Raw genomic sequence first — 13,612 nt, 5'->3', positions numbered from 1 at the left:
TCAGCAAAATGTTGTTGTTGAGAGAAAAAAAAAATAGAGTTCTTGTTGAGATGGCTAGGGTGATGCTCAACAACAAAAATTTTGCTAAACATTTATGGGTTGAAGCTGTAAATACAGCTTGTTACATCTTAAACAGGTGTTTTTGTGGTCTTTTATCTCCTATGCTTGAGGGAGAATCTCCAGGTATGGATCTAGTGGTTGACCTGTCAACTTTTAGCAAACTAATTGCCCTGTCAACTTTTGACAATTCTGTTCCAGTTGATGTGTCAACTTGTCATAATCCCTCATAATCTCAGCTCATCTGTCCCTGTTGAAAACTCTCTATGGAAGCATGATAGGAAGCATTCTCTACTTGATTGCAAGTAGACCTGTCATTTCTTATAGTGTAGGAGTTTGTGCTAGGTTCCAAAGTGATCCTAAAGAGTCTTATTTTTTTTCTGTCAAAAGAATCATAAAATATGTGAGTAGAACTTTTGAGTTTGGGTTGTGGTATACCTATGACACTTGTGTTAGTCTTGTTGGGTATAGTGATGCCAATTGGGCAGGTTGTAGTGATGGTAGGAAAAGCACTTCCGGAGGGGTCTTTTATAAAAGCAACAACCTAGTTGCTTGGCATAGTAAAAAATAGAAATCTATCTCTTTATCCACTGCTGAAGCAGAGTATGTTGCAGCTGAGAGTTGATGCGCTCAACTCCTTTGGACGAGACAAATGTTGGAAGACTATGGTCTTACTCACTCATGCTTTCTAATCTATTGTGACAACATGAGTGCTGTAGATATTTCAAAAAATCCTATTCAACACTCTAGGACTAAGCATATAGACATTAGACACCATTTTATTAGAGATCTTGTGGAAGACAAAATTCTATCTTTGGAATTTGTTCCCTCTGAGAAACAGCTAGCAGATATACTCACCAAGGCCTTGGACTTTCAGAAACATGTCACACTTAGGTAGTCCATTAGCCTTTGCTCAATTGATTGATTAGCTTGTCTGTTCCTTATCTTCAAAGACATTGCAGAACTGTTGACTAGTCATCTTCGTTTTAGTTGACTAGTCAAATATAAATTTTTGTTTACTTGGTGTGCAAATGTCAAAAACATATGTTTCTTCTGATCTCTAATGGTGTGAAGTTTGAATCATTTTATGCTTTGCCTGATTTGTGCATAATTCCCCCCTTCTAGTTTGGAGCCATTAGATGAATTTTTTTGGTGTTTTTTCGTCCTCTTGGTGAGACAAGTGTTGTGATCCATTGTGGACAATCATTGTTATAATCTCCTATCTTATCTCACTCTCTTAGGCAATTTGTTTAAATTAAAACAAAAAACCAAAAAAAAAAAGAAAAAAAAAGGGGGAAGTGTGACCAATGTAGTCACGACTCTAGGAAGGTATAAGGTGATATGATTGAAGAATCTAGAGCAAGAGCCGCAAAATTGGGCCACTCAAGCACTTAAGTCTGGGATGTGCAAATAAGAAACATAATAAATGGCCAGATTGAGTGATGAAATTCAAATAGGTTGAGTCTATGCTTTGAGTTTGTCTTGAAGGTTCATTATATACTTGTCTCTTCAAGAGTGATATTTCTTCATCTCTTGTGTTTTTCTTTTGGCTCTGAACCTCCTCTGTCCATCTTGCCTTATCTCTGAGCATGAAATCTAATTCATATTCTATCCATCAGAGTTAGTTGCAATTGTTTTGTTTGCACATGTGGTTATCTTCTCTCTCTCTTACTTACTGTGCTTGAAGACTTGGACTAGGCTATAGTAGCTAATACATCATTGATCACTTGATATATTTGCTAGTTCATGTTTGTGTTTTTTTTTAAAACCAAAATCATGTCATCCTCAAGGTCGATACTAAAATTGCCTCTTGTTATGAGATTGCCTGAGTTCACTAGTCAACATATGCTCATGCTGATTGTGGTTGACTAGTCATTCAGTTATACTTGTTATGATATTATCTTCGTTGACTAGTCAGCTTGTGCTCCCACTGATTATGATTGACTAGTCATCTGCTTAATGGGGTTCTTGTGCCTTTTGGTGAAATTAATTTTCACTCTCTAAGAAAGACCATTGGTTATGAAACAAAGCACAAAGGCTCACTTGTCTTCTCCTTGTCTCATTTACACCTTATGTTTGAACATTGGTATTGTGTTTATGTATGATCATGTTTGGATGACGCCACTTTGGTCTATGACTAGTCATCTTAATAAGGTGTGTTCCCACATTCAATGATTTAGCCTAACATAATTCTTGAAATCCTTAAGAGTCTGCCTTGTTATATGAGTTTTGGATTGTTGGCTAATTTATTTTGTTGGGGGAGTTTCTTTGAGATGCATGTGTTTTGACAACATTCTGCTATTTGTTTTTATCATTTTCATACATCAATGTTGCCTTTCTAAGCCTTATCTTGATTGATTTGCTCTCTTTTGTTCTTGGCTGTGTCTATGAGGTTGTTGGTCTTTTGATGCCACCTCAAATTTGGACATGCGTGACTAGTCCATTTCACTAGTCCACTATCTTCTTCTTGTACTTTTTTGGAAGCTATGTTGTGTTTTTGGACAACCTAAAGACTTATGTCTTGTGTTCTTTCTCATATGTCCTCAATCTTGAGCAAAAATTTAGGGTTCATCTTGCTTGGTGCTTTCTTCAAATTGACAATGATTGATGCCTTAAATTTTGAAATCTTAGTGCTTTGTCTTGTTTTTGCACCATGGTGTGTAAAGAAAAATTCATTGGTTGTCCCTTGTTTTGATAAATATGTTGCTTAAACTCTATCTTTTTAGGGGAGTTTCTTTATGTGTAATGTGTACACATTGAAATTAAATTCAGCCACTTGATTTTAATTGATTTAGGTATGATTCTTTGCAACTTGTGCTCCATTTCTTATTCTATTTAGCCTAATGCACTTTTGTGTTTGTTGGCTATTTATGGAAAGTTTGCTGGATTAGTACGTCAAAAGTTAATTCCTTTATATTATAGGAAGTGTCCTAGATAAGGGGAGTATTTTTTGGACAGTTTGGGTGATACATTTTTGTAATCACATTGTGGGGATCATTTTGCTTAGGTAGTCTGTGCAACTTGATAGGGGGAGTTGTCTTGTATTGTTTTGAACAAATGCTGTTTTGCTTTGTAATCAAACTATGTCATGTGCATATTGTTCAAAAATGATTATGTGACTTGTGTTTAATTCACTTGATTACTATCTCTCTATATTTGCCTTTTTGCTCTTTCCTTATCAACAAGGGGGAGAACACTCTCAACCCCATATTGCATATATTGCATATTGCTTCAAATTTCTGTGATATAATATGCTTGTCTTGTGCCTGGGAGTTTGGTTGTTGGTTTGCAGGTACTTCATTTCATCATCTCCTTAGGTTTGGTTTTGGGTTGAGTGTATTTAGAGAGTGTTGTCAAGGAAAACCAAAAAGGGGGAGATTGTTAATGTATGCATTTTGAGTTTTTCTTTTGGCTTCCCTTGACAATTTTGTAATAGGATTTTATTGTTTTTATCAAGCTCAAGTTTAGATTAAGAATAGCTTCTCTAGGTGTTCTTAACTAACAACTATCCTATGGAGGCTCAAGCAATTTGACAAAGGTAAGTTTTGCATTACATTGCATTAACATATTCCTGAAGATTATGACTAGTTATCCTTTCTCCGTATGACTGGTCAACTTCTGCGTTAATAAGGTTTTCCAGGTCACTGTTTCCAGCTGGATCCTACCCACTCTTTTGTCATAGTCTACGAAATTCTCTGCTGCCTTGTACGATTCTAACCTAGGAATTTTGGTGTAAAAACAGCGACATTCCTCATTTTGCAGCCGTCACTTTGGGGGACAAGTTTTGGAAAGTTTCATAGCAAACTTTCGCTTCTTCTTCCTCAAGAGTAACCTTCATATTTTTCATTTTTGAGTTTTCCAAATTGTTTCTGTTTGAAAACTGCATTTGAAATATGAAAACTTCATCTTGCTAGATCAAACACTCTATCATATATATCTAGGTCAGATTCAAGATTGATTTTTTCAAGAGTATGGTTTCTTGAAGAAATTGGTCATTTTCTCCTTGAATCCAAATTTTATTTCTGTCTGAGTTAGAGCTTGCAAGTTGGTGCCATGGGATGAATGAGTTGGAGAATGAGCTGTCATTGCCATGAAGAACTAAGCTTCAAGCTTTGCTAAGTTGGAGAAGAAGATTGCACAAAGGAGGTATAGCTCATCTTCCTAAATAGATCTAGGTTTTTCTTGAGCTTGCTTGTGTTCCTTTGTAAGAATCTTTTTCTACTTAGTGGATTGCCTGGTCGGTTGATGACCCCCAGTTTTTCCCAATGGTGGGTTTCTAGGTGAACAGTTTCTGGTTTCCATCTCTGTAAATTTTCTGGGTTTGTGTTCTTGATAGTTGACTAGTCATCTGGGTTTGTGCGGTTGACTAGTCATCTTTTTCTGTTGTTTGGTGTTTGCTTGATTATGCTGTCTTCACACACTTTCACCATAGTTGTTGCTAGCACAGGGGATGCCTAGATTGATGGGTCCTTCTGAGTGCCTAGGTTGTCACTAGTAATTCTCTAGGCTTGCAGGTACATCTTGGTATGCTCTGTGTATGCTATTGTTTGGTATAAATCATATCTGATAGTTGACTAGTCATAAGAGTATTTGGTCAAGGTCTAGAGTGTGTGAAGTTTGCTGCGTTCTTGGTTGAATATCTTTTAAATTTACCCCTTGTCACCTAAGTACCAATTTCACCTTCTGCCCTTGACAGTTTCTCTATCACTACCAGCACTAAACAAGAAGTAGCTCTTCTCCCTCCCATATTTCACATGTTAGCCATTAATTTTTTCCCCCTAAGATTTCAATCAATATAATAAATAAATAAATGGTATGATCTAATTCTCTGAGTATGAAATTTTTTTTTTCTGATCTTTTTTTTTATTCGTTTGGGGTTTGGTTCAACTACTGTCTCTTTCTATCTTGCAGCAAAATTTGGAGAGGTTTATCTTGTAGTCTTGTATGTTGGTTCTTTTGTTATTTTCTTGAGCTTTGAGTCTCTAAATCCTTGGATTACTTTCAATTCGAATTTCTTTTTCCTCTTACATTTGTGGATTTCTTAATGTCTTTTACCATGAGAAGTTCAAGTTCATTCTCAAACAGTTTAGCATCTAATTGCAGCAAAAAGTATCCATAGCTTCTTAGCACAATTAACAATTAAGATTTTCAAGAGAATCCCAATAATATTTAGCGAAAATTGCATGAAGTGTTGGAGTGGAAAAATCTGAAATAGATCCTTGTGTGTTTGGAGATCAACTGAGATGAGAACTTTGTTTCTGAAGAGAAAGTTTAGGTTTCTGTTAGGGATTCAGATAAGGTTTTGTATTCAGTTTGAATAAATCCTAGTTTTTAGGTACTTGTTTAGTTGCACTTATCACATTGTTGTAAAACGTGAGCTAGTTTTTCTCTTTTTGTTAAGTTTGTAAAAGGCTATTTATAAGCCTAGATTGTTCAATAAGACCGAAGTCATTCCCAAACTTGTTGCACTCTGCTATTTGTATTCCGATTCTTAACATTCTGGTATCAAAGCCCCACTGGGCCTGACAAAATCAAAGCAACAGTCTTTGAGTTCTTGCAACAGCAAAGAAGATGACAACTGAAGGGAATTTCGTGCAGCCAGCCATCCCTCCCTTTGATGGTCACTATGACCATTGGAGCATGTTGATGGAGAATTTCCTGCGATCTAAGGAAAATTGGGGGCTGATAGAGACTGGCTATGTTGAGCCAGAGCGTGGAGTGGCATGACAAAAGCTCATGAAATGGGCTCGACGAATTGAAGTTGAAAGACCTGAAAGTCAAAAATTATCTCTTTCCGGCAATCGATCGGATGATATTGGCGACCATTCTTGTGAAGGATACTTCCAAACAAATTTGGGAGTCTATGAAGAAGAAGTTTGAAGGGAGTGCTAGGGTTAAGAGGTCACATCTACAAGCTCTCCGCAGAGAGTTTGAAATTCTAGAGATGAAGGCTGGAGAAGGAGTCTCTGAGTATTTTTCAAGAGTGTTGTTCGTAGCCAACAAGATGAGAACATATGGAGAGCAGATGCAAGATGTCACAGTGGTGGAGAAGATTCTCAGATCATTGAGTGAGAAGTTTAATTATGTTGTTTGCTCAATCGAGGAGTCTAAAGACATCGATCAACTTTCCATTTATGAACTGCAGAGTTCTCTGATTGTTCATGAGCAGAAATTCTAGCGACATAAAGGAGAAGAACAAACTCTCAAGGTAACCTCTGAAGACAGGTTTGGTGCAAGAGGACGCGGTCAAGGTGCATACAGAGGGCAAGGAAGAGGTCGAGGCCGCCACTCCTACGATAAAGCAACAGTGGAATGTTATAAATGTCACAAGCTTGGCCATTTTCAATATGAGTGTCCAAGCCGGGATAAGGAAGCTAACTACACTGAATTAGGAGAAGAAGAAGAAGAGATGTTGCTCATGTCATATGTGGAGATGAAGAGTGCTCGAAGGGAAGATGTCTGGTTCCTAGATTCTGGATGTAGAAACCGCATGTGTGGTGACAAAAGCTTGTTATGTGATCTCAACGAGGACTTCAGGTAGAAGGTAAAGCTGGGAAATAACACAAGGATGACTGTATTGGGAAAAGGCAACATAAGATTAACAATAAGTGGCTTTATACATGTTGTTAGTGAAGTATTTTTTGTGCCTGAACTAAAGAAAAACCTTATGAGCATTGGGCAACTACAAGAAAGAGGATTGACGATTCTCATTCAACATGGAAAGCTCAAGATTTATCATCCAGAGAAAGGGCTCATAATACATACCGAGATGACAACAAATCGGATGTTTGTGTTGCTAGCAAATTCACGATCTCCAAAGCCAGCTTGTCTCTACACTTCCAAGCAGGATTTGGCACACTTATGGCACTGTCGCTATGGACATTTGAGTTACAAAGGATTGAGGACACTCCAGTTCAAGAAGATGGTGCATGGGCTACCTCAGTTCAAGAGTCCATCAACAGTATGTGCTAATTGTATGATTGGAAAGCAACACATGGATTCAATTCCAAAGAAGAGCAATTGGAGGGCCATAGAGAAGCTCCAGGTTGTTCATGCAGACCTTTGCGGACCAATCTCTCCTATCTCTAATAGTAAGAAAAGGTACATTATATGCTTTATTGATGACTTTACTAGAAAGGCATGGACTTATTTTTTAGTAGAAAAATCAGAAGCATTAAGCATGTTCAAATGTTTTAAGAGTTATGTTGAGAAAGAAGTAGGAGGGTATATAAAATGTTTGAGAATAGACCGAGGAGGAGAGTTCACATCATTAGAATTCAATGAGTTTTGCACATAGCATGGCATCAAGAGGCAATTGACAGCAGCGTATACCCCACAACAGAACGGAGTAGCTGAAAGGAAAAATCGAACGGTGATGAACATGGTTCGATACATACTGTCTCAAAAAAGATTCCCAAGACTTTCTGGCCGTAGTAAACTGGACAACATATGTTCTAAATCGGAGTCCTACATTGGTTGTAAAAAATCAAACACCTGAAGAATCTTGGAGTGGAAACACACCCTCAGTTGAGCATTTTAGAGTTTTTGGATGCGTGGCACATGTGCATATTTCTTATGTGAAAAGGACAAAGCTTGATGCAAAAAGCTTCACTTGTGTGTTGTTGGGATAAGTGAAGAGTCCAAGGCATATAGACTCGATGATCCAGTTGCAAAGAAGGTTGTAATTAGCAGGGATGTAGTATTTGAGGAAGACAAGTCTTGGGATTGGGATAGAAGTTATGAAGAACATATAATGGTTGATCTGGAATGGGATGATGAAGGAGAGAATGAGGCAGTGAATGCATAAAATGATGGAGCAGTGAGTGGGGAAGAAGAAGGAGTCACTGCAGAACCAGTTGGTAGCCCTCAAACTGGCGAGAATGGAAGAGAATCATCCAATTCCGATGAAAGAAGAGATAGAAGGCTCCTGGGGTGGATGAGAGATTATGTAAGTGGGGAAGGGATTTCGGAAGAAGAAGATACAAATGTTAATTTGGCTCTATTTGCTTCAGTAGATCCAGTGCATTTTGAGGAGGCAATAAAACATGACAAATGAAGGATAGCTATGGACACAGAGATAAAGGCTATAGAGAGAAACAACACATGGAAACTCACTGATCTGCCTGCAGGTGCAAGGAGGATTGGGGTGAAGTGGGTCTATAAGACCAAACTCAAGGAGAATGGAGAAGTGGACAAGTTCAAGGCTCGTTTGGTGGCCAAGGGGTATGTGCAACAACAAGGGATAGACTACACAGAAGTGTTTGCACCAGTTGCAAGAATGGATACAGTGAGAATGATTGTGGCTCTAGCATCTCAGAAAGGATGGACTCTCTATCAACTTGATGTCAAATCCGCATTTCTACATGGGGAGCTTAATGAAGAAGTGTACGTGGAGCAGCCTAAGGGTTATGAGCTGAAGAATAATCCTAAAGTGTACAGGTTGAAGAAAGCCCTCTATGGACTAAAACAAGCCCCATGAGCTTGGTTCAGTCGCATTGAAGCACATTTCATAAGTGAAGGGTTTAAGAAGTGTTATAGTGAGCATACTTTGTTCATTAAAACAAATAAGGGTGGTAAGATTCTCATTGTCAGCTTATATGTAGACGATTTAATATTTACAGGCAATGATGAATTGATGTTTGCTGAGTTTAAGAATTCCATGTTAAGGGAATTTGATATGACTGATTTGGGGAGAATGAGGTTTTTCCTTGGCATAGAAGTATTGCATAGCTCGGATGGAATTTATATTTGCCAAAGAAAGTATGTTTTGGAGGTGTTAAAGAGGTTTAAGATGGAAAATAGCAACTCGGTTCATAATCTCATTATTCCAGGTTGTAAACTTTTTAAAGATGAGAATGGGGTTGGTGTACAAATGGTGGGATGTCTCATGTACTTAACAGCTACGAGGCTGGACTTGATGTTTGCAGTAAGCTTGATCAGCAGGTACATGGCTAAACCAACTGAGTTGCACTTGCTGGCAGCCAAGAGGATATTGAGGTACTTGAAAGGAACCACTGGACTTGGAGTTTTTTTACAAGAAGGGAGGGAGTGAAGGTCTGGTTGGTTATACAGATAGCGACTATGCAGGAGATCTAGAAGACAGGAAAAGCACATCAGGCTATGTCTTCATGTTGGGATCTAGAGCTGTTGCCTGGTCTTCCAGAAAACAACCTATAGTCACACTTTCAACCACCAAGCAGAGTTCGTGGCTGCATGCTTGTGCTAGCCAAGCTGTTTGGATGAAGAGGATACTTGAGAAACTGAGTCTGGAGGAACGTAAGTGTACTACAATTTTTTGTGATAATAGTTCTACAATTAAACTATCAAAAAACCCTGTGTTACATGGTCGAAGCAAGCACATCGACGTGCGCTTTCATTTCCTTCGTGATCTCACACCAGAAGGAACAATTGAGCTGGTTTATTGTGGAACACAAGATCAATTGGCAGACGTGATGACAAAGCCCTGCACATTGGATGCGTTTGAGGTTTCAAGTCACCGAGTTTGCTGTTCCTGAATTAAACTAGTTGCAGTTGGGAACTAGTTTAAGGGAGGGAATGAAAAGAAAGTTTAGGTTTTTGTTGGGGATTCAGATAAGGTTTTGTATTCAGTTTGAATAAATCCTAGTTTTTCGGTACTTGTTAAGTTGCACTTATCACGTTGTTGTAAAACGTGAGCTAGTTTTTCTCTTTCTGTTAAGTTTGTAAAAGGCTATTTATAAGCCTAGATTGTTCAATAAGACCGAAGTCATTCCCAAACCTGTTGCACTCTGTTATTTGTATTCCGATTCTTAACAGTTTCCAGATAAAGGAAAAACAATTAAATAAAAAAAAGTTCAAACTCAAAACGTGAGAATAAATGAGATTGGAGGAGATGGAGAGATTTTAGCCTACATTTATGCTACCTTGAAAAGTGGTGAGTTTAATATTTTATTTTATTTGTTATGTTATCAAAATAAAATAAATAAATAATAAAATCACATTTAATCTTAGCCCTTGAAAGTGCTTGCATCTAAAGGCTATAAAATTGTGTCAAAACTTGTGCCAAATTTGTGGTGCCACAGATCCGCCTATATATATATATATATATATATATATATATATATATATAGTCCCCTTCAGTTGAGGGATCCCTTAAATAGTGTTATTTGAGGGATGGGGCGCTCAGCCGTTAGATCCCTTTTAATGAGCTTGTGTGGCTGTGATTCTTTTAAATGTTTTAACCCCGTTTTAACACTCCAGACCGAAAAAATAAAACACCCGATTGAAACAATAAAACACGCGATGGCTGAAGAATAGGGCATGCAAGAAGGAAGAGCTGCCCTCTCGAGTTGAGCTTAGAATTCTATGCCAATCAGGTAGGTGTATCCATAGCAGTGTTTATGTTTCGTTCTAAATCTGGGTTGTGAATTTCAAATTGGGGTTCTGCGATGGGTTTTTAATTTTGACAATTTCTGGGCAAGGTTGAGAGACCAATTTCTGCGATGGGTTTTACACCTGATTTCTTGTGGGTTTGTTGATTTCGAGTGAATGACAATAGGTTATTTCTAGGTGGGATTGTTTCAAAATTTGAGCCATGGGTTATTGATTTGGGGGTTCTGTGATAAGTTTTGATTTGAGTTCTAATGGGTAATTCTTTATTTCGGTTATAATGATGAAGTCTGGATATAGGTTCTAATGGGTAGTTCTTGATTTGGGTTCCATTGATGAATTCTTGATATAAGTTCTAATGGGCAATTCTTGATTTGATCAAAATCTGATCCTACATTTTCTGCACTCCACCGAGTTTGTTTATTCAAATTCTCTAACAAGCAGTGCACATATAGAGATACTATACACTCATTTAATCAATAGAAACATATGAAATATTTCTATAATTATAATGTTCTTAGAAGCATAGACGAATCAAATTCTGGTTCTTTCCTTCTTGAAATCAATTAGGAGCAAGGATTTTGAACACATACGTCAACAACAAAAAAGAAAAGCAATTGCTATTATTGGTAGAAAAAGAAAAATCTAGCTAATGAGCTATTCATTTGGTTTCTCAATTGTTCTTGTGGTTGTAGTGAAACCATACTAGAATTGTAGTCTCATTTTTTCCGTTTCGTTTTTTTTTCTTGCATTGCAGGTTTTTAATGGAGTAATCTTGTTCGTTTATGTCAGTCTCGAAGTTGGACCATCTGCTGTACTTTGGATTTAACATCTTTGGTGGTGTTTGTGTTGCTGTCATGGAACTTCTCATTCAAGTGATCATGTTTGTAGTACTTTTTGGGTTGGATATAAACTTTTATGTTTAGATGATAGTTCTTGGGGCCAACTTGTGCAATTTATTGAAGTTAATAATCAATTTATGGACCACCTGCTCTCAAGCAATTCTATGTGAAAAGGCTATTTGAATACAAGGCCAACCTCTTTATCTCAAAGCTTGTTCCATTTGATATATGACGGTTTATACCATTCAGTTTTATTTTTCATTAATGTTCTCCAAAATGATCATACCATTCACATTGCAGAATTTCTCATTGATAAGCAGTATAGGTACTGCTTTCCATTCTATATGTTTTTTCTCTATTGAATTGAATATTCCTTTTGGCCGTTGTGCTTTGCTTGTTTCTACACGAAAGTGTGGCCGTGAAAGGAAGTTAACAATCTTATAATATACACATTGTGAAACTTAACTTGCTTCCAATTTTGGTGACCAGGTTGCAGCAACCTGTAATGGCTCCAATTTTTTATTTTTTCAAGTTTGTGCTAAGTCTAATATTCTTCTGCGGGTTCTCATGAAACTAACCCATTGACAATAGGAAAAACTCAACCTCTTCACAGCAGTTGTTTGAAAAGAACTGAACCTCCAACCGTCATCCTCTCACTTTACTAATCAACCAAGAGAAGTAGTAACAAATTTAAAAATGATGGAATTTAATAAGATCATGTTTTAGTTTTAGAGATGGTAAACTTTCCTATTTGGGTAACATATGTTAATTTACAGTTTATCTTTATGGAGCTATCAATCTATAGATGAACGGTGATGGTGGTAGTAATGGTGGCGATGATAGTGGGGGGTGGTGGGAGGGAGGTAAATCAGCTAGTGGGGTGAAGTGGTGGAGTGAGATTGGTCATGTTAATGGGTGATGTAGGATCTAGGCGATGACAGTAGGTGGTGTTGGTGGTGATGATGATTATAGTTTCTCTCTCTTAAAATATCTCTTTGTTGATTTTAAAACCTAAAATTCCAAGTTGTTTTTTTTGTTTTTTCATGTACAATTTATGAATTGCTTTGTTTACGAACCAAACAAGGGAATTAGTAAATAGTACTTTAAATAATGACTTTCGTTTGAGGAAAAAGCTTTAGCTCCGTAAAATTGAGGAGGAGTTCCGTCTTACAACCAATGTGATTTTGAACATATGTCATCCTCTCCTTAATGACATACAGTATTTTTGAATTACTAATATTGACCTTTTCTGTTCTTTATAAGAATTAGTTGCGATTCTTTGTTGTTTTGTTGTTAACAAATGTAATTATTCTTCCCACTTTCAAATAATATATATATATATATATGTACTTTTCTGAGTTTTATGAATAATTTTTTTTTTTGAAAATCAAGATTTTATTCAAAAAAAAAAACTCAAGAAGAGAGCATCTGCAGAAAGAGATGGGAGCAGCCAAGTAGGTGCTTCCTTAATCCAAGAAACAAAATCATTACAACTGATTGCAAATTGAGCCAAGATGTGTGCCACCTTATTACAACCCTTGGGGGACCACTGACAGAAAGCTACTCTAAAGTAGCTTAATAGGCATTTTGCTTCTTCAAGTAAAAGACCATCTGTTTCATTGCATTCCTCCACCAAAAGAATACCAGTTATGCATTCTTTTGCGTTCATCTCTAGAATGGCACGAGTATATCCCATATCAAGAGCGAAACCAAGTATGATCCCTTTTTCTAAAGGGTCAAATTAAATCAACCTACGAGCATTATGGTTTTTCAGTCTACACCTCATTTTCACACAAGTTATTTATTTTCTTCATATAAGCGATGGTCTAAATTACTTTAAAATTAATCGAATTTATGTGGAGAGATATTCGAACTTGAGTGCAAGAAGACGAGCTTATTGCCCTAATCAACTAATCTAACACGCATCTACTTCACACCAGTCAATTCAAGCCGCACGAAGCATCCTTCATAATTCTTAATTATTTGTGTTGATTCTACAAAGCACTCTCTGTTAATGTATGCATTTATGAGTTTTTCTTTTGACTTCCCTTGACAACTTTGTAATAGGATTGTTATTGTGTTTATCAAGCTCATGTTTAGTATAAGAATAACTTCTCTAGGTGTTCTTAACTAACAGCTATCCTATGAAGGCTTAAGCAAATTGTCAAAGGTAAATTGTGCATTGCATATCATTGCATTAAATTGTTTTCATAAAATGATGACTAGTCATCTGTTTCTCGTATGCCTAGTCATTCTTTCTTTGTAGGATTTCCAGCTGGTTAACCAACTTTTTTGTCCTATTCTCTTTTGTCTCTCTGCTGCCATGTGTCATTCTGACCTAAGGG

General features: G+C 37.0%; 2 pseudogenes; both read left to right on the top strand.

Annotated features, from left to right (window-relative positions):
- Window positions 1–13,612, top strand: part of LOC148915576 (uncharacterized) — a 49,544-nt pseudogene that overhangs the window by 21,606 nt on the left and 14,326 nt on the right.
- LOC148915577 (secreted RxLR effector protein 161 pseudogene) lies at window positions 8,849–9,510 on the top strand (annotated as a pseudogene).

Source organism: Prunus mume, linkage group LG7, assembly GCF_029339155.1.
Source record: "Prunus mume cultivar Tortuosa linkage group LG7, ASM2933915v1, whole genome shotgun sequence".
NCBI lineage: Eukaryota > Viridiplantae > Streptophyta > Magnoliopsida > Rosales > Rosaceae > Prunus > Prunus mume.
The sequence above is the reverse complement of the archived record's forward strand: the minus strand, read 5'-3'. Positions and strand labels throughout refer to the sequence as shown.